At 47.0% G+C, this 22,362-nt stretch overlaps 1 long non-coding RNA gene across 1 annotated transcript in view; it reads right to left on the bottom strand.

Annotated features, from left to right (window-relative positions):
• The window catches only part of LOC137621086 (uncharacterized), an 83,224-nt gene that overhangs the window by 60,583 nt on the left and 279 nt on the right, over positions 1-22,362 (bottom strand). The window lies entirely within an intron of this gene.

Here is a 22,362-nt window from a genome sequence, read left to right as displayed (position 1 = left end):
GAAGCGATCTGCTGCTGGGCATAAAGTTCGTAGAGAGGTGCCTTCAGAGACTGAAGGACACGAACCGCGTTCCCAGGAGGAGGTTGAGATCAGACGGGAAACAAGTTATCTCACACTTGTATAAGTAAAGGCATCGATGGGAGAGAATCCCCTTCCACGATATCAGTCACAAAGGACCGAACACTTCGCCTGGAAGACAGACGCTAAAAAGTGTCTGAGGTGCCTAGACATCTTTTCCGTAACTTGTTGCGAAAGGTCTCTCTGAGAGGGGTGGTGAAGGATCGTCCCAGGCGTGAAGTCGAAGCAAAGCTACGGCTTAGGAAAGTGTTAACAGGCGGCTGCTTGGAAGATCGTGCCGTGGAGGAAGATCCCTCGGAACTCCGTCCGGAGCTGTAGAAGGTCCGGGAACCATTCTGCGGGTTGCCATAGCAAAGCTATTGGAGCTCCGTCAGGGGCTGCAGGTCTGGGAACCATTCTGCGGGATGCAATAATAAAGCTATTGGAGTCATTGATAAGATCTTGCTTATCCTGACTTGGCTGAGGACTTTTTCACCAGACCGAATGGGGGAAAAAAAACAAGGCACACCTCTAGGCCGCCCCACCGATCTTGGAATACATCTTGTTTTAGGGCCTGGAGTTCCGGGACTGGGGAACGGTCGAGTGGGAGCCTGAAGATCAGGGCCGCTGAGAGCATAACCACAGTCGGGGACCTCACAAAGTTAAGACTTTGTTGGATACAAGATGATTCCAAGACACTAGGAGCCCACTATCTGGGTGGTTTTGCAAGCATATTCCTGTACCAGGAATGATGCGAGCAGATGGGGGCAACTAGTTGTCCTCTGTCCATCTGAGGCTTCATACTGCTAGATGGTTCTCTAAGAGAGGTGAATGCTGGTACCTTTCTGAATCGGGCCAACAGACGAGGCTTTTGAAGCATTAAAGAGAGCATGAGGGAAGACGAGAAGACAGGCCTCTTTGCAGAAGCTCTCGTCTGCCACCCATCATCCGCGGATTGTCCAGTGGTGAGGGAGGGAGGGGGGGAGTGCATAGCAATAAACACATCTCGTGATGATGTCGAGACGTGCAACTAACTGCACGTTCTTGCAACGAAGGGGAACAGCCTGTTCTCCCTCCAACTGCCACTAAACCAGTGCGGTTGGCCGAATAAGACTGATACCAAATGGAAAACCAGTTAATCAGTACAGCTTGTTATAATAGCGAATCGCCATAGAGATCGTTTTCCAGACAAGAGACTGTACAGTAATCACCGAATGCATCCAACCAAACCCAAGAGGGGATTGAGATGTATCTTCAATCTATTGTTGGGTGGGTAAAGAGCATAAGTCTACTGTGAGCATGACAAGCATATATGCGTTGTTCGACATAAAAGTCGTGTCTGGAACTCAGTTGGAGAACGTTGAAAACGTTTGTAACGCAGGTTTCTCCTTCTTAGGATAAAAAACGTTCGTACTTCTCCGTCTCCGATTGGTAGCCTAGCATTTATATTAAATGTTCCATACTAGAGAATAGATATGCTTATGAGAAGTTTCCAGCCAAAGGCTTTGTAGGAGACTAAGACTTCCGATCGGGGGAAGGGAAAAAATGCCTATAAAGAGGCAGAACGTAAATGCCTTATGTCTGGTTACAGGAAAGTAGCCAAGTAATGTACTGAATAACCTGGTTTCAGTAAGGGATATAAATATACAACTTAATAGAACGGAGTTCTAATTGCAGAAAGATCGCTTGCACGCATATATGTACTTGTCCACTTGCGCTACCGCATGCGTATTCTCTGCCTCCAGGAAGCGTTTGCAACAAATCCGGTTGCGGGAATAATGTATGTGAGACGAATCGCAACATTATTGCCGAAAGGATTTTGATCGTTGACTAACTGTAATATTTTCTTGAATGAGAGCGAACATGTTCACAAAAAAAAATACACAGTTATAGAGGTGATCATTTCCCCTTTGGTTTACCCCTCCTCTTTATGTGAGGGACTAGCCAGTGTTCATTACACAGAAACGGATGTCTGGTTACCAGTGGGCGGGGTTTGAAACATTCAGAAAACGTAATGAAAAGTTGCCCACGCTGTTGCTATCGTTCTTTTAACGTCAGCTAACAATGTGCCTTCGGGACTAATTGTTCGAAACAATAACCCCGTAAGGATAGAATAAAAAGTCTCGGAAGCCTATCGTGTAAAAGGCAAGTCGTTATACCAACAGCACAATGACGGGGGAGGCTGCCTCCATCAAACAGTAGGACCGAGTTCAAGAAAATAACCTTGCGGTTTTGTCTTGGCTAGACCGCATGCTCCAGGACGGCCAACGGCCTTCATGAAGTTTTAACAACATCCATTGAAGTTCTGTAAAAACTTCTCTGGAACGAGTCTCCCGAAAAGGGTGAAGTCTCGTAAGTGGGGGTTTGCTTCAAGAAGGCCAGACATAATTGCCATCGACCGCTTACCAGAAGGGGTAGCCATCGAACGCTTTCTCGCTAGGGAGAAAACTACCATCTAAATCAGGCAAGGCCTGCCAGGGGATATGAACTGGAATGTAAAGTGTTTTTTTTCTTTTTTATTCCTTGCTCATTTCCATCTGCTAACCAAACCACTCGAAGTGGGAAGGTGGAGGAAAGAGAGCGGTGGTTCGTTCGAAAACGAAAGGATCGGTGCTGGCGACACCAGACTAGCCGATATAGTAATCAGCTGGGAGTGTAGAGTGACATATCAAGTCGCACCTTTGGAAGACCGATCCCGTAGGGGGGGAGGGACGTCGACCACATAGTTTTCAGAAAAAATTTCGGATCACGGAAACCGAGAGTTTCGTATGAGAACCTAGGGGTTCAGAATTTATTTGTGAATTCCTTTCTCACGACCTTAAGGGATGTTGCGCCGAGAACCCGCAGGAACTCTGTCGCTGATTCCTGATGGAATTTTCAGGAATCGTGTTACGTGACCAGGACCCAGAGGAACTGTGTCATAGCTACCTGTAGAGATTCGTAAACCCCTAGGCAGCAGGCATCCCTCTGTCATAAGAGTAAAACTCTTGATGACGATGGGCGCGCGCGCGCGAACAATTTACGGGACGAGAGTTCAAAAACTCTGTCATGAGGGTAAACCTCATACACGCGTGAACACTTCGCGCAACAAAAGTTCAAAAACTCTGTCATAAGACTTGTTCGCGCACTTCAACCGATTGCGTGCGCCCAGTTGTTCGTGCGCGCCAATATGGTCGTGCGCGCCAATATGGTCGTGCGTGCCACATCGGCCGTTAGTGCCAATCCGATCGTGCGCACCAACTTGGTCGTGCGCGCCAGATCGGCCGTGCGCGCCACATTGATCGTGAGCGCCAAATTGGATGCGCGCGCCAGTTTGGTCATGTGCGCCAATCCGGTCGTACGCGCCCATTTGCGTGCACGCTAATCCGGTCGTGCGCGCCAAGTTGGTCGTACGCGCCACGTTGGTCGTACGCGCCACATCGGCCATGCACGCCAATTTGCACGCAAGAGCTCTCAGTGTGGCGAGAGTACTCACTACTACGTTCACCCGAAGGTTCACGATAGCTTGAGTTGTGCGAGTGCGAACGGTCAACACAACGAGAGTCCACAAACTCTGTCATATAGGTATGGCTATGATCACGAGAACCCAAGGGTTCAGCATGAACTGCGTTATGAGACCCTGAAGGGTCAGCGCAAACGAGAAACGGAAGTTTCTCTGTCACGAGACCCCGAAGGATCAGCGTGATTAAGGGCACGAGAGACCATAGGCCTAACTTAGCCTGTGTTGCGAGACCCCGAAAGGTCTGCGTAACGAGAAACCAAAGTTTCCCTGTCACTAAACACTGAAGAGTCAGAGTGACTAAAGTTACGAGAGCCCAAGGGTTCTGCGTAACTACTGTAATGTTACGAGACCCCGAAGGGTCAACGTAACGAGAAACCAAAGTTTCCCTGTCACAAAACACCGAAGTGTCAGGGACTAAAGTTACGAGAGCCCAAGGGTTCATCGTAACTAATGTTACGAAACTCCGAAGGGTCAGCGTAACGAGAAACCGAAGTTTCCCTGTCACAAAACACCAAAGTGTCAGAGTGACTAAAGTTACGAGAGTCCAAGGGTTCAGCGTAACAAATGTTACGAGACCCCTAAGGATCAGCGTAACGAGAAACCGAAGTTTCCCTGTCACAAAACACCGAAGTGTCAGAGTGAATAAAGTTACGAGAGCCCAAGGGTTCAGCGTAACTAATGTTACGAGACCCCAAAGGGTCAGCGCACCGAGAAACAGAAGTTTCCCTGTCACAAAACACCGAAGTGTCAGAGTGACTAAAGTTACGAGAGCCCAAGGGTTCCGCATAACTAATGTTACAAGACCCCGAAGGATCAGCGTAACGAGGAACTGAGGTTCCTCTGTCACGAGACCCCGAAAGGTCAGCGTGATTGATGGCACAAGTTCCCGAAGGCTCAACGTTACAATCGGTACGAGAGCCTGAAGGTTCAGCGTAACTGAAACCCGAAGGTTTCGAGCAGTCTCTCGAAGGACTCCTACTGTCAAGAGAACCCGCAGGATTAACATGACGAGAGCCCGAAGGCTCAACGATCACGCCAGCCGAAAGGGTGACCGTAACGAGACCCCGAAGGATCAAGGAGAACCAGCAGGTTCAAAGATAACACCTCCGCATACAAGGTTTGTTCTCCCGAAGGAGAATGTCGCTTAAGATAAGGCTCTCGCTCCGCCCCTGAAGGAGAACCATAAGCGTAACGGGGGACCGCCGATGCCCAGAGGCAGTCTTCTCTCGAGAACGAGAGACTCGTTCCCCCGAAGGATTAACCTGCTTCGGAGAAAGCTCTGCTACCGCCCCTGGTGGATCAGCAAACTCCTCTAAGTTATTTCTCGCGAATGAGAGGGAAGTTCTCCCGAAGGAGATTGCCTAAGACACGCTTTCTCCCAGCTTTATGGGAATAAAGAGTAGGCGTAAAATATCTCTCTCGTGAACGAGGGAGAAGTCCTCCCGAAGGAGGATATCGCCAAAGCCAAGCTTTCTCTCAGGTCTATGGGAAAAAAGCGTAGGCTTAATAATATCTCTCTCGCGAACGAGAGAGAAGTCCTCCCGAAGGAGGACATCGCCTAAGGCAACCTTTCTCCCAGCTCTATGGGAAAAAAGCGTAGGCGTAAGAAACTCTCTCGCGAACGAGAGAGAAGTCCTCCCGAAGAAGGACATCGCCTAAGGCAAGCTTTCTCCCAGCTTAATGGGAAAAAAGCATAGGCATAAAAAAAAAAACTCTCTCTCTCGCTCGCTCTCTCTCTCTCGCGAGAGAGAAAGAGATGGAGAAATTCCCCTCAAAGGAGGAACATCAAGTTGAAGGTTGACAGCGAATGCTATCTCGTAACGAGGGCAGCTCACGAGCTACCACATCGAGCGCAGGATAACGAACAGGGCGGCCTTAGCACTCGGACTTGTGTTCTACGTCGCTGCTGCCTGTGAAAAAAGGAAGGTGTGATCAATTACAATTCATGCTCCGTTGCACAAAATACACTATTCGGGGAATAAGACACCTTCCTTGTAAGATAATTCCTCGAAAGGGAGCTGAAATGTTATACACTTTAATTCAGTAATGAATCAAACACTTGGCAGTGTTGAGAACCTGCCGACCATCAGTCGCAGGGTAGGGCAGCAATGACAACTCCCTTACGGCGGAGGCAGTCTGATACGTTGTCAACAGCAATTAAAGTTACAATTATCTAACAACGTATATTTCCATTTATAAATATATACACTCATATATATGTAAGATAAATGAAAACACACAAGAAAAACAAAAAATAAAACAGAAAAACAATTAAGGCAAGTCTTTGCAGGAGAGAAAGGCAGCATGTCCGTCCTCTACCGAGCCATAAAGTAAAGTGGTTACTCAGCCGAGAGGTGTGAGTGAGCAAGGTAGCCAGTCTATCCCACCCCCACCCGCTAACTAGCGGATGGGGTAGTTATCCCTCACTAAAATTATCATGGCTCGTCTTTCAGATGTGCCAAAAGTATACCCTATAAATACCGGAGGGTTTCTATCTACGCCGGAACAAAATATTTTTTTTGTTAGTTTCATTGTTGTTTTGTCATGTTCTGATGTTATTAACTTCCGCAAATGTATCGTTTTCCGAGTATCACCACCCAACAGTAATTTAGAGAACATCAGGTTTTATTGTTTATATAGGAAATATTTATTTCAATGTTGCTACTATTAAAATATTTTATTTTTCCTTGTTTCCTTTCCTCACTAGGCTATTTCCCCTGTTGGAGCCCCTGGCCTTATAGCATCCTGCTTTTCCAACTAGGATTGTAGCTGAGCATTTAATAATAATAATAATACTGAAAAATAACGAATTGCGGAAGAGATTAATGACAAAACACAACAAAACATGACAAATTCGAAGATAATTTGTATTTTTCCTAACCATACAAACCTTAGCTATTTACAAAGGGTATTACTTTTAGCGTAGCTGAAATGGCGAGCCATTAGAATTTAACGAGGGTGTATTACCCCCGCGCTAGTTAGCGGGGGGGGTAGGGGAGTGGTAGCTAGCTACCCCTCCTCCCCCTCACACACAGGTGAATACTCACTTTCACTTAGAGGTAGGACTTGTCTTGGGGGACAGGGCTGGCGGGCAAATATGTGTAAATAGCTAAGGTTTGTATGGTTAGGAAAAATACAAATTATCTTCGAATTTGTCATTTGTTCCGTAACCGAAATACAAACCACGCTATTTACAAAGGGTGACTTATCCCTTAGGAAGGGTGGAAAGTCCCCAGCCATACTGGCTTTGGCTTTACCCGGGGACTCAGAATCCGAGTGAGTCGCACTCGAGAAAAGGAGTCCCTGCACCTCACAAGTTCCTTGCACCGCAAGGAACCATGTGGCCTACGTAAGCTTGTGTGTGAAGGAAGAAGTGTGACCCGTCTTAGGCAGTTGACCTGGAGTTCCAGAAGGAACTCTGGGTTAAGACGTTCCCAATACCACCTCGTCAGGGTATGGGGGACGCGACAGTATTGACTCAATACTCGGAACACAAGGAAGCATGGTTTACCTGCAGAGGTTCGAGGTCAGCTATGCAGAGACCAGGATGCTGCTTCCCCGTAGAGGGGATGATGAAGAAAGAAGTAAGGGCCAGACATACTTCTTTCGTTCATGCAGACTAAAACCTGATAACAATGCCCTCAACCTTCTGCTACCTGTCCAAAAAGGAGCCTGAGGTTAGACCAGCTGTTGTGTAGCCACCACAGAGCGATAGAAAACGTATCGAGACTCCTGTGGGTCACGCCCTGCAGGAAGCGGGCTGCGAAGGTCATCAGACGCTTCCAGACTCCAGCTTGTAGCACCTGCGTCACAGAGTAGTATTACTCGAAGGCGAGGGACGTTGCGATGTATCCAACATCGTGCTGTAGGGCGACGTGACGGGGGAGGGTCTGAAGACAGGTCGAGATGAATGTCCTTGAGTCCGGGCTGAAGAGGTATACTGGTGACTCTCCCCCCATGTCCTCCTTGTGTTCCCAAATCGGCTGCAACTGAGGCCAAACTGCAGCTGTTCCCAGCGCTAACCTCTCGATTCCTGTACTGGCAAGAAAGAGAAGGTCTTGGGACATCAGACACAGAATGGAGACTCAAAATCTTGAATGAATCGGACCGAAGGGTCGGGACCCTCAGATTCTGAGTCTAGCCAACAACTCAGGAGCGAGCCTGAATGTTGCCTTCCCCTCTTCCTTAGAAAGGGGGGGAGTAGTAAGAGACCAAGAAGATTGCTCACACACTGGCCGTGGCCAGAGTGAGCAGAAGACCCAGGGCGGAATACAATCCGAGGCCTGTCGTAAAAGGGTCTTGAGAAGATCTCTTAAAGGACTAAAAGTCCGAGCCATGCTCCAAGTTGGAGGTCTTCCTCCGACTAGGGCAGGGACGATCGTAGCTTCGCATGAGCGAGGATAGATCCAGCGGGCAGGAAAAAGTTATTCCTTTAAGCCTGAAGGTCAGGGAAAGGCTGAGCGACAGGCTTCATTGCCAAGAGCGGAAAGGAGTTTCCTCCCGCCGAAAGGCAATAAGACCGTTATTGCTGGAGAAGAGGCCTCACGGGAAGAAGTATATCTCCCACGGCACCAACCACCTTAGACTCTTCACTTTGCCTGGGAGACCCCTGTGGATGACTATCGCAGATGACGCGACCTCCGTACCGCGACTGTAGCGGGTTGTCTCTTCTAGAGGAGGAAGCGTAGTGTCTCCAGGCATGAAGCCGAAGCGACGCCCCGGTTCGGGAGAGATGTCGCAGTGTGGTTGCTTGAGTAGTCTGCGCCGTGGGAGAAGCTCTCCCGGGAGTTCCGTCAGGGGAAGCAGAGGGTCCAGAAACCGTTCTGCACATAGTCCCAGTGGAGCTCTCCCGTTGAAAGGTTGACAGACAACCTGGTTTTGTTGAGACCCATTGTCCGCAGACAAAAAGGAGGGAAGACGCAGGCGTCGAAGTTGTCCCACCATCACCGGAATGCATCTTGCCAGAGTCTCGGGGTCTGAGACTGGGGGGAAAATTAGCGGAAGCTTGAGGTTCCAAGCTGTCGCGATCAGGTCCCCCAGACCAGCACTTGCTGGTTACCCAAGGTCAAAGACCCCTAGGTACACTCTCTCTATGAGGCTCTGCTCGGATAGTCTGAGAGAAACATTCCCCTGCCTGGAATGAGAGAGCCGATGGTGGAATTGAGAGAATCTCAATCATCCCGATATCTCTACTGCAAGATGTGAAGGTGTGAAAATGCGTCCCCTGCTGGTTAGCATGAAGTCGACACGCAACGGGGCGACTTGGCAGGAGCGGTAGGATCTGAAGAGGGGCCAGACTAAGGCCCTTAAGCCTGCCTGAATGATGGAGAGGTATCCTTCAGGTCTTGACCATAGGCCTGGACCGGAACATGCCCCCCCCCCCTTTCCTTTGACGAGTCCGAGAACCGCATCAAGAATGTGGGGAAAGGACGAGAATATCCACTACCATCAAGAGGCTCCATAGGTCAACACCCATTGCAGGTTTAATAGTTCCGCTGGTCCCATAGGGCCAGGGAGTCCGGTTAAACATTGCCTGAAGCCACCGGAACTTGGATCGCCCCACATGGAACTTATCCTGAGGCGACCGTTCGGACTATAAACGGGTCAATGAGGAAAGAAGAACTAGGAAACGTTCCAAGGTAGGGCTGAAAACTCTGCTTGACTGAGAACAGGTACTGCGACTCTCCTCAGTCTTGCCACGGTGAACCGAAAGGAAGGCTCGGAGGATGTGGTAACAGAATCTGGCGTCCCCAGGTGGTCACCCATCCAAGTACCGACGTTGCTTAACCTCGCTGGACGGACGAGAAGCGGGGTTTCCAACGTGGTAAGGCGGTTGACTCAATATCATGGCCAGATACTCCAGATGTTGAGGCAGAGGAAGAGAAGGCTCCAAGCAAAATACCATGAGCCCACACTCATGGTCAGCATTCGGAAGCTTTTCCCGGCGCTGAATCAGGTCGAAACCCGAGCCTACCGGAGTTGACCAGCCCTCCAAACAGCAGAGGAGGCGGAAGTCTGCACCTGAGCGGCCAAGAGGAAGGCAGGGAGAGTTCTCTGGGGAAACAAACCTGCTATGCCACGGCGGGATAGCCACACTGCATCATAAGCAGGAATACTTGCAGTTTAGGCTGAATTCGACGAGCACCCTGGAAGATGGATGGAATGGAAACTGAAAGTACCCGTCCTTCCGATCCAGGGTTAAAGGAGTCCTGTCGCCTCGTTACCAGTCTGATCGATTCTGCTGGTCTACGCTGGCCGAAGTTTGTTCGACAAACTTGATCAGGGCTGAGAGGTCGACTATGGACGTCCCCTCTCAGATCCTTCCTTACAAGAAAGGATCGACTGAGGGGGCCGGGGGTGAAGCCGTCGATGATCCTAAGGAAGACCTTCGCCTAAGGTATGGATCATTCTGCCCAACCGGGCAACTCTGCTGATGCTATGGCATAGAGGTTCAGAGACACTGAATTCGCTGACAGAGACGGCAGGCGCGATATCCTTGGCTACTCACAGAGATTGTGCGGGAATGGGCATCGGGAAGCTGTCATTCGGATGAGTAACCTTAAGCATCCTCCCAGCGAAAAAACCTGCAATCCTAGAGTTCGTGAACTCCTTTTAGGACTATGCCCCCCCGGGGGAGTCTTCCGTGCCATCTGTTCCTGACAGGAGGAAACTGCAATTGGACACCTTGTCCCAGTTGTCGTAGCCGATAACTTAGGCCGACGTGGTTGAAAGAAAAGGGAGCTGGAGCCCTGCAGAGTCTGGAAGAAAGCGCCTTGGAGGAGTGAAACCGGAAGTCGATTTACTCCGCACAGCAGATGTTTAAGTCTCTGTCCTTGGGCAAAGACAAAACTCTTCTCAAGGATGGAAGGGTGTCTGAGGTCGTTGACCTCCACAGATGAGACACCCGAAGGAAGCCTTCAGTCAGTGCGTCCAGATGGTACAACATCGAGCTTGTCCGCAAGTAGATACTTAACGACGAAAGGCCAAGGTGCCTGAGCTCGAGAGGAGGAAAGTACCCTTGATCTTCCTGTAGCTTCCTTGAACCAAACCTCGGGCCGTAACCGAGGAGGGAAAGAACCTGGTAAGCTCCCAGAGGAAGAGGTAAGCAGTCACCCCTTGTCCGATGGAGAAATCTTCAACGGAAAGCCCCCCCCGCCCAAAAATCCTTCCAGGGCGGGAGAAGGAGAGAGTACTCGTGCAGGAGAGGGGACCCTCGAGACCGACCTCTTGGGAACCAACTTCGCCCTGGGGGAAGTCACCACGAAGTCCACTCCTCTCTTTCTCTTCAGCGTAGGAGAGACAGCCGCTGGTTTGTTACCCTGGCCGGTGAGTGCTGGTTTCATAAACCTCATTAACGCCCGTGCCAGCGGATCAAACCATGTCTGCTGCTCCAAGGACACAGAGTCCGAAATCCTCGCTAAGGTGAAAGGGATCGGGCGATCCTTTGGAGAGGACACGACGGTTCCTGCCTGAAAAGAAGGTGGGAAGAATGCTGTACTGACCTGTCTTCGTCCTGCACTACCAACCTGTGCTTGGATGGAGGTGATCCCGAGTGCCGCCTAGGAGCACGCGTCCCTGCTGCTACCACCGGCTGTGGAATTCGCCGCGAACTATGGTCGCGCGAGGGCGAACGGTCGCGCAAAGGCGAATGGTCGCGCGGGCGCACAGGCGAGTGGTCGCGCGGGCGCACAGGCGAGTGGTCGCGCGGGCGCGCAGGCGAGCGGTCGTGAGGGCGCGCAGGCGAGCGGTCGCGAGGGCGCGCAGGCGAGCGATCGCGCGGGCGCGCAGGCGAGCGATCGATCGCGCGGGCGCGCAGGCGAGCGATCGCGCGGGCGCGCAGGCGAATGGGCGTGACGGTGAGGGATCGTGCTGCCGCGTAGGTGAAGAAGATCGCTGGCGGTAAGCGATGGCGAGCAGCATGTGTAGGTGAATGATCGCGTGATAGAGTGCGATGGTGATCAGCATCCGCAAGAGGGCGATCGTTCAGGGTTGTGCGATGAGGAGCAGCATGCGAAGCGGGCAATCGTTCAGGGTTGTGCGATGGCGAGCAGCATGCGCAGGTGAATGATCGCGTGAAAGGGTGCGATGATGATCAGCATCCGCAAGAGGGCGATCGTTCAGGGTTGTGCGATGAGGAGCAGCATGCGAAGCGGGCAATCGTTCAGGGTTGTGCGATGGCGAGCAGCATGCGCAGGTGAATGATCGCGTGAAAGGGTGCGATGGTGATCAGCATCCGCAAGAGGGCGATCGTTCAGGGTTGTGCGATGAGGAGCAGCATGCGAAGCGGGCAATCGTTCAGGGTTGTGCGATGGCGAGCAGTATGCGCAGGTGAATGATCGCGTGAAAGGGTGCGATGGTGATCAGCATCCGCAAGAGGGCGATCGTTCAGGGTTGTGCGATGAGGAGCAGCATGCGAAGCGGGCAATCGTTCAGGGTTGTGCGATGGCGATCAGCATCCGCAGTTGAGGGTCGCGCGATGGCGATCAGCATCCGCAGTTGAGGGTCGCGCGATGGCGATCAGCATCCGCAGTTGAGGGTCGCGCGATGGCGATCAGCATCCGCAGTTGAGGGTCGCGCGATGGCGATCAGCATTCGCAGTTGAGGGTCGCGCGATGGCGATCAGCATCCGCAGTTGAGGGTCGCGCGATGGCGATCAGCATCTGCAGTTGAGGGTCGCGCGATGGCGATCAGCATCCGCAGTTGAGCTAGTAGCTGGCGAACCATGTTCCTTCAGAAGTGTTGGAGAACGTTGGCGTGCCAGCTGTAACACACGTGGGCGATCCGGAGATCGCTGGCGAGCTGATGATCGCTGACGAGCTGACGATCGCTGGCGAGCTGATGATCGCTGACGAGCTGACGATCGCTGGCGAGCTGATGATCGCTGACGAGCTGATGATCGCTGACGAGCTGATGATCGCTGACGAGCTGATGATCGCTGACGAGCAGAAGGCTACGCGTGGAAGCCCGCGCAAAGAAGAAGAGTCCTTGACCCCGACCTGAACCTAAGTTCTAGATCGCGAGGGCGAACGTGGGCGCACAGGGCACGTAACAGGAACTGCAGGGAAGATCATCTTGAAAGCGCTGACGAACAGGAGAGCGCTGACGAACAGAAGGGCGCGCAGGGAAACCCTGACACGCAAGGGAAGAACCCCCGTGGGGGCAACCCTTTGCCCCGAAGGGATCGTTGTCCGCCGGGAGACTGATGTCCGTCGGAAGACCGCTGTCCGTCGGGAAGACCGTTGTCCGTCGGGAAGACCGTTGCCCGTCGGAAGACGAGATTAGACTGCTGTCCATCTGCACCAAGACGGAAGATCGAGAAAAAGAAGTTGTAGGCTGCAAACGGAGAATCCAAAAGGCGCCTCAAGCACCCTTATAGGGAGATGAGAGGCCCTTACGACGAGGCGGACGGAGGGCCTTACGGCGAGGGAGGCCAACAGCAACAGCAACAGAAGAAACCTCCGAAGAGGAGTCTCTATGAGTGTACTCTCTCGCGAACGAAAGAGAAACACTTCGTGGAAGAGACTGGTCAGCCAGTGACCTAAAAGGGGCAATCCTCCGAAGAGGAGATCCTGCAGTTGCCCAGCCCCTTGAGCGAAACTGCAGGTGCGACCGCTCAGCACCAAGAGCATAGTCGCACGAAAAAAAAAAAAAAAGGCAAGAGAAGAACCCCCCAAAAGAGGAAAAGCTCAAGCCTGGACAGGAAAAAACTTCCCTCGGAAGGAAAGTTATCCGCCCAAGGAGGCAAGCCTCCTGACTGTTCTAAAATGAACTGGAGAGCTGTCCGTCGACACGGGAGTACTACCAGTAGGAGACACGCCCCTGACGACAATACAAGGGGGAGGCAGCAACAGCCGAATCCCCAGGACTCAACCAGACAGCTCACACCGTTGCTATATTACAGAAACGAACTAGATCGGTAACTGTAAAAAATAAAACAAATAATATTAGTACACATTCATTCCCCCGGGAAGGCTCCGAAGAGGAATCCCGAGGAAAAGGAACAAGAATTACACAATAGGCACGTGCCCTCACAACCACTTACACTCGCGGAAGGAGAGCTGTAACCAAAACAGAATTATAACAATTATAATTATGTAACTATGTAATTATGTAATTTAAAAATGAATGAACACTAAAGAAAAAAACGAAAACCCCGAAAGGAATCGTTCTACAAGCTGAAAAATTAACAACTACAATTAGATTCATAAACTAATTGAGACAAAATGTACGGCGTAGCAACCCCACCCACACGGGAAGGAAGCTACAAGGGCGTAGTAAAACATAGTAAAAGGGTGAACGACCTCAAGAGAGAGAGAGAGAGAAAGACCGAAGTCAAACTCGATCGCAACCCATAAAATTAGGCCGTGGTGGCCTAACTGCCGAGGCCTCCACGTAGATATCGTACACTACACACACACATCTGAAAAGGAAACTTACTTATTTCTATACTCAAATATATATACAAACATGAAAACATGTTTACATATATATTGAGTAAAAGAAAAGTAAGCGATTAAGTAAAGACAAAACAGACAATGGCTGCCAAGCGAGGACCAGGACAGAAACGTCTGTCACAGTCCGAGCCAAAAGTGAAAGTGAGTATTCACCTGTGTGTGAGGGGGAGGAGGGGTAGCTAGCTACCACTCCCCTACCCCCCCCGCTAACTAGCGCGGGGGTAATACACCCTCGTTAAATTCTAATGGCTCGCCATTTCAGCTACGCTAAAAGTAATACCCTTTGTAAATAGCGTGGTTTGTATTTCGGTTACGGAACAAATGAAAAATAACGAAAAAAAAACTTTTCCAAGAAAATATATAAGGAACAACACTTAACAACTATCATTCACCCGTTTCCCGTTTTCTTCTGAATCCCGTTTTCTATTGAATGTAAAATGATCTTTGCTCAGCCGGATCCTTGATAAACTAACAATAATAATTCATGCCCTGATCTTTGCTCAGCCGTGGCTCGCTTCGCTCGCAATTAAATATTACATCACCTCCGTATGTTCTGGCAAGCGGTAATATCTACGCGCGTTCGCTGCGTGGGCGAGTATTTTGCCGTATCTTTTGTTCACACTGTGCCTTAAATCTATATTGGCTTACCTTCATAGTCTAAGTCGGAGTCAGAATCCCCCAAATCAGGAGTAAAAACCAGCTCAATGGTTTGTGATGCCCCAGTGGGTCCCGGTTGTGCGGTAAGGGCACTCGGGCCTTTCAGTTTTCTAAATTTACCGTGACACTGCCAATAATGACAATCAGGTCGCAAAGAACACGGTTTGTAACACTTCAGACAAGTTATTTCTAAAGGAAGCACACCGTGATTACGCAAAAATTTTAGTTTCTTCGTTATTTGTTAAAAATAGTCTAATAGCCTCATGTGGGATAAATTCACAACTAGTACAGAGTCACCATCACTGAACTAATAAACGGTCAAGCAGCTAAGCGGTCACCAGAGGCCAAGGAATGCTTTGTAATTTGAAAATAAGCGGGCTTCACGGATATACATGAATAACTTTTTTCATCAAGGACCGATGAAATGGTGAGATTATAATGTATCTAGATTCTGATTGGCCATTTCATATTACAGAGCCCGCAAAACGGGAGAAAATTTTTTGCTTTTTTCACGCACGCGCAGTAAGGTCAAGGATAACCACGACATCGTCGCAATCGGGCGAAAATTATCACAGTGCGTGAAGGGGTGGAGCTTAATAGAATGGGAATGAACATAACAGGAGCTACTCTCCGTGTCACTGTGAAGATAAAAAAGGGAATTGCGAGGATAATGTATTGACAAGAATTTATTTTTTTCACCTGTTTTACCTGACAAAAATACATATAACAACAAGTGCTGGGTGGGATTATTACGAAAAATTACCAAAAAAAGAAATATGAGATTTTACAAGATATCAGCAGAAATTCGTAGTTAGCGATTCTAGTGTGATTATTCGTCTAGAACAGTAAATTTTAATACGTTGGTTGTAATTTAAAATGTGTTAATAGTGATTTGCTGTACACCTGTTTTACCAAATTTATTATATAATCATATAAAAACTAATTTTAAGGGATTGTTTACATGATAAAAACAGTCTGCCAAATGTTCATGATCAAATTTCATTTAAGTAAAATTCCAGAAGCATTTACCAAATTCCTCATGCAGTCCTATACATTTTCATACAAAATTATTGATAAAAAAATGAATTCTCTAGAAATTTCACAAAGTGGAATATTTTTTCTGTTGTTTGTGACTCGAGGTCTCAACTTGCAGCGATATGTTTTTTTTCACAGTTCTGTTCAGCAACAACTATCTTATTTTGGAATCAATACAACAAAGTTATTACCAAAATATTGCTTTATTATAAAGTATCAACTAAATATGAGAAACTACAGTAGATAAATACTTCATAAACAAAAATTGTAAAGTTTTACTGTATTACAGGGTATCAAACTGCTATGTACAAATGAACGAACGAGACCGACTACAACAGACCCGTAGAATGTTAACAAATAAATGAAAAATATACCGTTAGTATAGGATATAGATAATTAGCGTATTTTTTCACAGGTTTGTTATACATCCAAGGAGGTAATGTATGGGGAAGAAAAGGCTCGTTTTACCATTCTGTACAGTTTCCCCAGTATGTTTTCCCCACCCAAAACCCCGAGTTCCCACTGGGGGTCAATCACTATCGGTTGATATACAGTGTGCATATATATATAGCCTATATATATATATATATATATATATATATATATATATATATAATAATAATAATAATAATAATAATAATAATAATCTTTATTTCAGCAGAAGCCATATACAGAGTTACAGTAAGGGTACAGTGATCTTACACTTTTGACAACGGTACAAGAAAAAAAAAAAAGAGATGAGAAATGCAATAAATCAGTGATATATTATAAACATCAATTAGCAGGTTGACCACAGAGATCTAAGGTTTGGGTAACAAAGTCATATAAGAATTAATGCTTAGCAATGATGATACCATACATATTAGCAAACAAAAAGAGAGGGAGAGGGAAAAAAAAAAATGGAGATGACAATGATAATATGTTGGAACAGAAATTGCTTGAAAATGAAAGAACACTGGGGAGGAAAAAAAAAAAATCTAGTCACTGAGCAGGGGTGTGAAGGAAATACAGGACATCCAGACAACAAAGATGTAACATAATAAAACACGTTATCATAACAATACTGGGAATCATACCAAAGTTATTTAGTGATGAGGATTTGGCATAGCCACACTATCAAATATTAGTGAATACAATTCATTGTACTGACGCTTCCGTATTCCAGGTTTCCCACATTTTGGATTTTATTCTCGCTGCACTTGCAAGCACATTTTGAATTAGGGGATTTTCACTAGATCGTAGGCGGGAGGTGAGACTTACTATAGAGCGACGAATGATGGTTTTCAGGTTATCCAGTCCATTTTCAACAAACATCGCTGAAGCTGAATGGTGCCTCGGGGTATTGGTGAGGCGCCTTAGGATATCATTGTGTATGACTGTGATACGTCTCATCGATTCTCGCGTATAGTTTGCCCATAGCGAGCAGCCGTATACGTTATAGCAGTAGGTTTGAAATAGGAGTTTTTTGATATCTTGGCGGCAGAAGGCAAATCTTCTCGTTACCATGTTCCCTAGACAACACAATTTTCGACGCCTGTTTTCAATGTCAGGTGTGTCCTTTAAATCTTTCGTAATGATGTGACCTAGGTAAGGAAAATCATTGACAAATTCTAGCTGATGGTTTTGAAGGTAAATATGTGGGTCTTCTACGAAACGGAGCGATCTAGGAAGGACAGACATGCACTGTGTCTTCGATTCGTTATAGATTATGTCATGTTCAATAGCGTATGCGTTGCAAGAATTGATGAGACGTTGTAAGCCTTGAGCAGAGGGGGAGATGAGGACCATATCGTCAGCGTAGCAAAGGTTATTTATGGTAAAGCCATTAACCGTACACCCAATGGGAAGTGAATTCAGTCTGATATTTAAGTCGTCTGTGTAAACATTAAATAAGTATGGTGAGAGGATGCCTCCTTGCCTGAGACCGTTAGATGAGCCGAATTGCTGGGACAGGACATTGCCCCATTTGACACAGAACTGTTGTGTTGTGAACCAACAGTATAATATACCGATGAGATATAGAGGAGTTCCCCTTTTGCGTAGTTTCAAAAAGAGCTTCAGATAGTTTACTCTGTCAAATGCCTTCCGCACGTCTACAAAACATAAGTAGACAGGGGAGGCCGAGGATATATAGAAATTCAATAACTCCTTTAAAATATATATACAGGTGTCAGTCGAGTGGTTAGTCTTAAAACCAAATTGATTGTCTGCGGTGTGGAGAAATGGTGCAAGGCGACGGAACAGAAGAGATTCAAATATTTTCGATGAAATTGTTGTAATGGCGATGGGGCGGTAGTTTCCTGGGTCACTGGCATCCTTCAGTTTGTTTTTTATGAGAGGTATTAAGTGGACAAGTAGCAGGGTTTCGGGGAGATATTGGTGTAATATACAGGCATTAAATAGTGCAGAAAATAGGATATAAATTATAGGGTGGCAGAATTTGAAAGCCTCGGCAGGAAGGCCATCGCAGCCGGGAGCCTTGTTACTAGGTAATTTCTTGATAGCCTCGCACACGTCACTCGGGGAGATACGGTCACTATATTGAAAATCCATATTGACATTGATGAGGGTATCCACTTCATTTCGGGTATCTTGGTCATTTATACAATTTAGGATGGTACTGAAGTGATCCCCCCACATTCTTGCGATGGATTCTTCGCCAATTGCATCCCCTACTCTTTGGGATAATTTGTTTGACTTTGGGTTTAGTGAATTAATATCTTTCCAAAGATGGGGGAAGTCATGGTTGGTCAATTTTCTGGACAGTGCATCGGCTCGTAGCTGATTTTCGTTGCTGCGACATTGACGGAGAGCAAGTTTGAACTGTGCTCTCGCTTGTCTCATCTGAAGAGCGAGGGGACCTTCTCTCTGGCTACCATCGTTCCTCCAAAGAAGGAACATTTCTCGAGAGTGTGCATAGAGGTCTTTAACTAAGTCATTCCAACCAGGTATGTTTCGATGGTTACCTCTAGAGAGTCTAAACGTGTCTCTTCCCGAGCTCCGTAGGGCATTTATGATATTTACGTAGAATTCCTTCAGTTTTGTTTTATGCTGTTCGTTGCGGCAATTAGGATTATTGCAGAGCAGGGCTTCAGCAGGTTGGATTATCGAGCGGAGATTACTTTCAGATAAGCGTTTGAATGCAGTGGATTTTTGGAGGTTGGAGAAATCCCATGAGATGGAAGGTAGCCTCTCCCTTTGGATGGGTACCGCCGGGAGGGAAGGTGTGTGAAATGTGATCTGTATGGGTATGTGATCGAATGCAGACGAAAGGTCGTATCGTATAATACATTCAGTGATAGAGCTATGCAGGCGGTCAGTGGTAATACAATGATCAAGCCAGGATGTGATGGGCATATTATTTCTGTTTTGCATGTACGTAAAGGACGAAGGAGGCAGTAGGGCAACATCGCTAATTTGAAGAGATTGTTGAGAACAGAGACGCTGTAATTCATTATAGAAAAGTCTGGATGGGTGCGCATTAAAGTCTCCTATTATGCACACATGGTCAGCGGTGGTATCATTAATAATACCTTGGACTTCTCCTAGTAATATACAATACTGATCAAAGTTTGACTGGCACTCCCAGGGGAAGTATGCATTAATCACTAATATGGTTTTACCTTCGATCGTTACTTGCAGGCCGAGAAGTCTGTCAGTTTGATACGTCACTGGTTTCACGCACTTGTCCAGTGATCTATGCCATAGAAATGAGAGACCTCCTTTCGGACGACCTTGAATGATGTAGTCGTGAGTAACCATCGACGAGATAGAGAAACTGTTATAATCAACATGAACCGAATCACTGATAGCCAGGTCATGGGGGAGGAGTAAGGTTTCTTGCAGTGCAATAATGCCACGGAAATCATTGCAGAACTCATTAAGGACAGGTAAATTCCGCTTGATCCCGTATATGTTCCAAGATAAAATACTTAATGACTCCATGAATTTCGTCGACCTTTGGAGATAAGAGCAGAAATCTCAGGGGGCGTGGGAGTGGTTGGTGCTGGGGCGTTGACGGTGGGGGCTGATTGTCGTAGGTGACTTCGGGGGACTAGGGTCGCTGGGGGAGGGCGATCTCTTTTATGATCATAAAAGGACACATATGCTCCTGGGCCAAAGCTTTCGCCTACCAAGAGCTCTCGATGATGGAATAAACAGGAAACCCTGTATGCAACTTGACCTACTGTCTTACACTTGAGGCTATGAAGAATGAGGGGGTCTGATCCTGTTATATCCCTAACCCGGAGCCTAATGGCATCTTCAGTCACTGAGGAATGCAGGTTGTGGACAACGACGTGGCATCTCTTTGGGCGGAGGTGGAGGGGGATATACCCGGATGAATGCTGGTTGACCTGTTTGCGGTTACGGTCAGGTCGGAACTTTGTCTTTCGCTGGGAGGTCTGCCATCCCTCGTTGTCGTCTTGGGCCTTTGACATTAGCGCCCTGGCATATGAGTCAGTTGCAGGGGGGGAGGGGGGAGAGGTAGGAGGGGATGGTACTTCTCTTGAATCTCTTCTGTCTAGCGATAGGGAGGGGGAGGTGGTGGAATCCAAAACTGGCGTTTGCTTCGTAACGATCCTTGGCCCTGTAGCAGGCAGGCTAGAGCGGGTGTTTTGTGGTTCCGAGGTGGGCGTGGGGTCAGATGAGGGTTTTTCAAGTGGCAGTTGGGGTTGGTCCGTGGGGTCATTCAACTTATTACATTTTCCATTCAACTCTCCAATTTGATTTGTTATTTCATTGATTTTTAGCCCCATTGAAGCGAATGCATCATTTATTTGCAGGGTCATTGCATCACTGATTTGCTGCTTCATTGCAGTGATGGCATCATTGATTTGGTGACCCAATGCATCACTGATTTGTTGCCTCATTGCAGCGATTGCGTCACTGATTTGCTGCCCTACAGCATCACTGATTTGCTGCCTCATTGCAGCGATTGCATCAGGGATTGCACGGAGATCTTCAGAGGTATTTGACAGCGAGATTGACAATTCCAAGGCTTTTACTGCAGTGTTATGTACAGTCACTATATTGAGGTCAGCGGGCTGGGCCGGAGGTAGGGTATATGGGTTATCCGCGCAAATGGTAACATTTGTTGTGGTTTTGAGCCAAGTTGACATGAGAGTGATTTTCTTCTGAGAAGTCAGGCTCTTTGCATTTCGATCATTCCGAATGCCGTCGGGCATATAGTCTTTGCACGATACATATGCAATTGTGATATCTTCTTCCGTGAAAAGATTTCTCACGACATCTATGATGGACTCCGGATCGCTGTTGTTAGAACGAGAATTGATAAAATAAACACAATTGTTCTGTATGTGAGGGGTGAGGGGACGAGAGGCACTCTCGACACTCGGGGTCATTTTTTCTATGTCAACCTTGTGGTTAGGCTGAGCGAAGAGCAAACCGTTACTCCTCTTTTTATATTTCTTATTTTCACTCTTTGAACCGAAAGCAGCCAATGGCACTGAGGGGGGAGGAAATTTCGGGCACTGATTGGATTAGAGGGAAATTTTCAATTATAGCAAGAAGCACAGGATTGCAAGTGATAAGGTACACTTCACTAGGCAGAGCAGCACTTCATGCTCATACACACACATTTTTAACGGGAAAGCACGTAAATGACCATAGTTATTCCAGTAAGTGTCCGGAGCGCCTCTGAACACGTCCACCTCACTCACGTAATTTTGTATATTATTCCATGGTAATGTAACCTAGGAAAAAAATTACTGTTTCTTACAGAAAAAATTACGATCTCTTCAAAAATGACACTCGTTTCCGTCACAAATGAATAGTTTCAGAAATAAATATACATCTATATCCTATAGATATTTCCATATATTAAATAATTTCTCCATATAAGTTTTACTCAATATATAAAATGTACAAAAAGGGCACAGAACCTAACAAACCCACCTAACCTAGCCTAGTAGTATGACAGGTCACAAAATAACATTTGATCTACATCGGACGTTGGCAGCACTGGTTACTGTATTTTTTCATGACACAATCTTTGCAACGGCGCCTCCAAAGTTTATTCAGATATCCTGTTTTGTATTTTCCTCCAGTTATTATAATTTCAAGAAGGTAATGTATAGAGAAGAAAAGGCTTGTTTTACGTTTATATATCGATTCCCCAGTATGTTTTCCCCACCCAAAACCCCGAGTTCCCACTGGGGGTCCCCCATTATTGGAGGATATAGATGTATATTTATTTCTGAAACTATTAATTTGCGACGGGAACGAGTGTCATTTTCGAAGAGAGCGTAATTTTTTCTAAAAGAAACAGTAGTTTTTTTCCTAGGTTACATTACCATGGAATAATATACAATGAAACCATAATATATATATATATATATATATATATATATATATATATATATATATATATATATATATATATATGGTATTATACCCTGCAATACAGTACAAGTAACCCAAGTATGCATCCTAGCATCGTCTGCTTGGATACCATTAGTTGGCATGTTTGCGTGTAGATGGCCAGTAATCAGCTGATCACCAAAACAAAAACAAACTGTTAACTTCATTAATTAAAGAAAATGCATTAAAATAAATTTATTTATTACATATGAATAATAATTGTAAGCTTATATTTTACGTCTAATGACTTTGTAAGTTATTACTGGGATGTTTGAG

This window comes from Palaemon carinicauda, chromosome 27, assembly GCF_036898095.1.
Source record: "Palaemon carinicauda isolate YSFRI2023 chromosome 27, ASM3689809v2, whole genome shotgun sequence".
In the NCBI taxonomy this organism is placed as follows: Eukaryota; Metazoa; Arthropoda; class Malacostraca; order Decapoda; family Palaemonidae; genus Palaemon; species Palaemon carinicauda.
The sequence above is the reverse complement of the archived record's forward strand: the minus strand, read 5'-3'. Positions and strand labels throughout refer to the sequence as shown.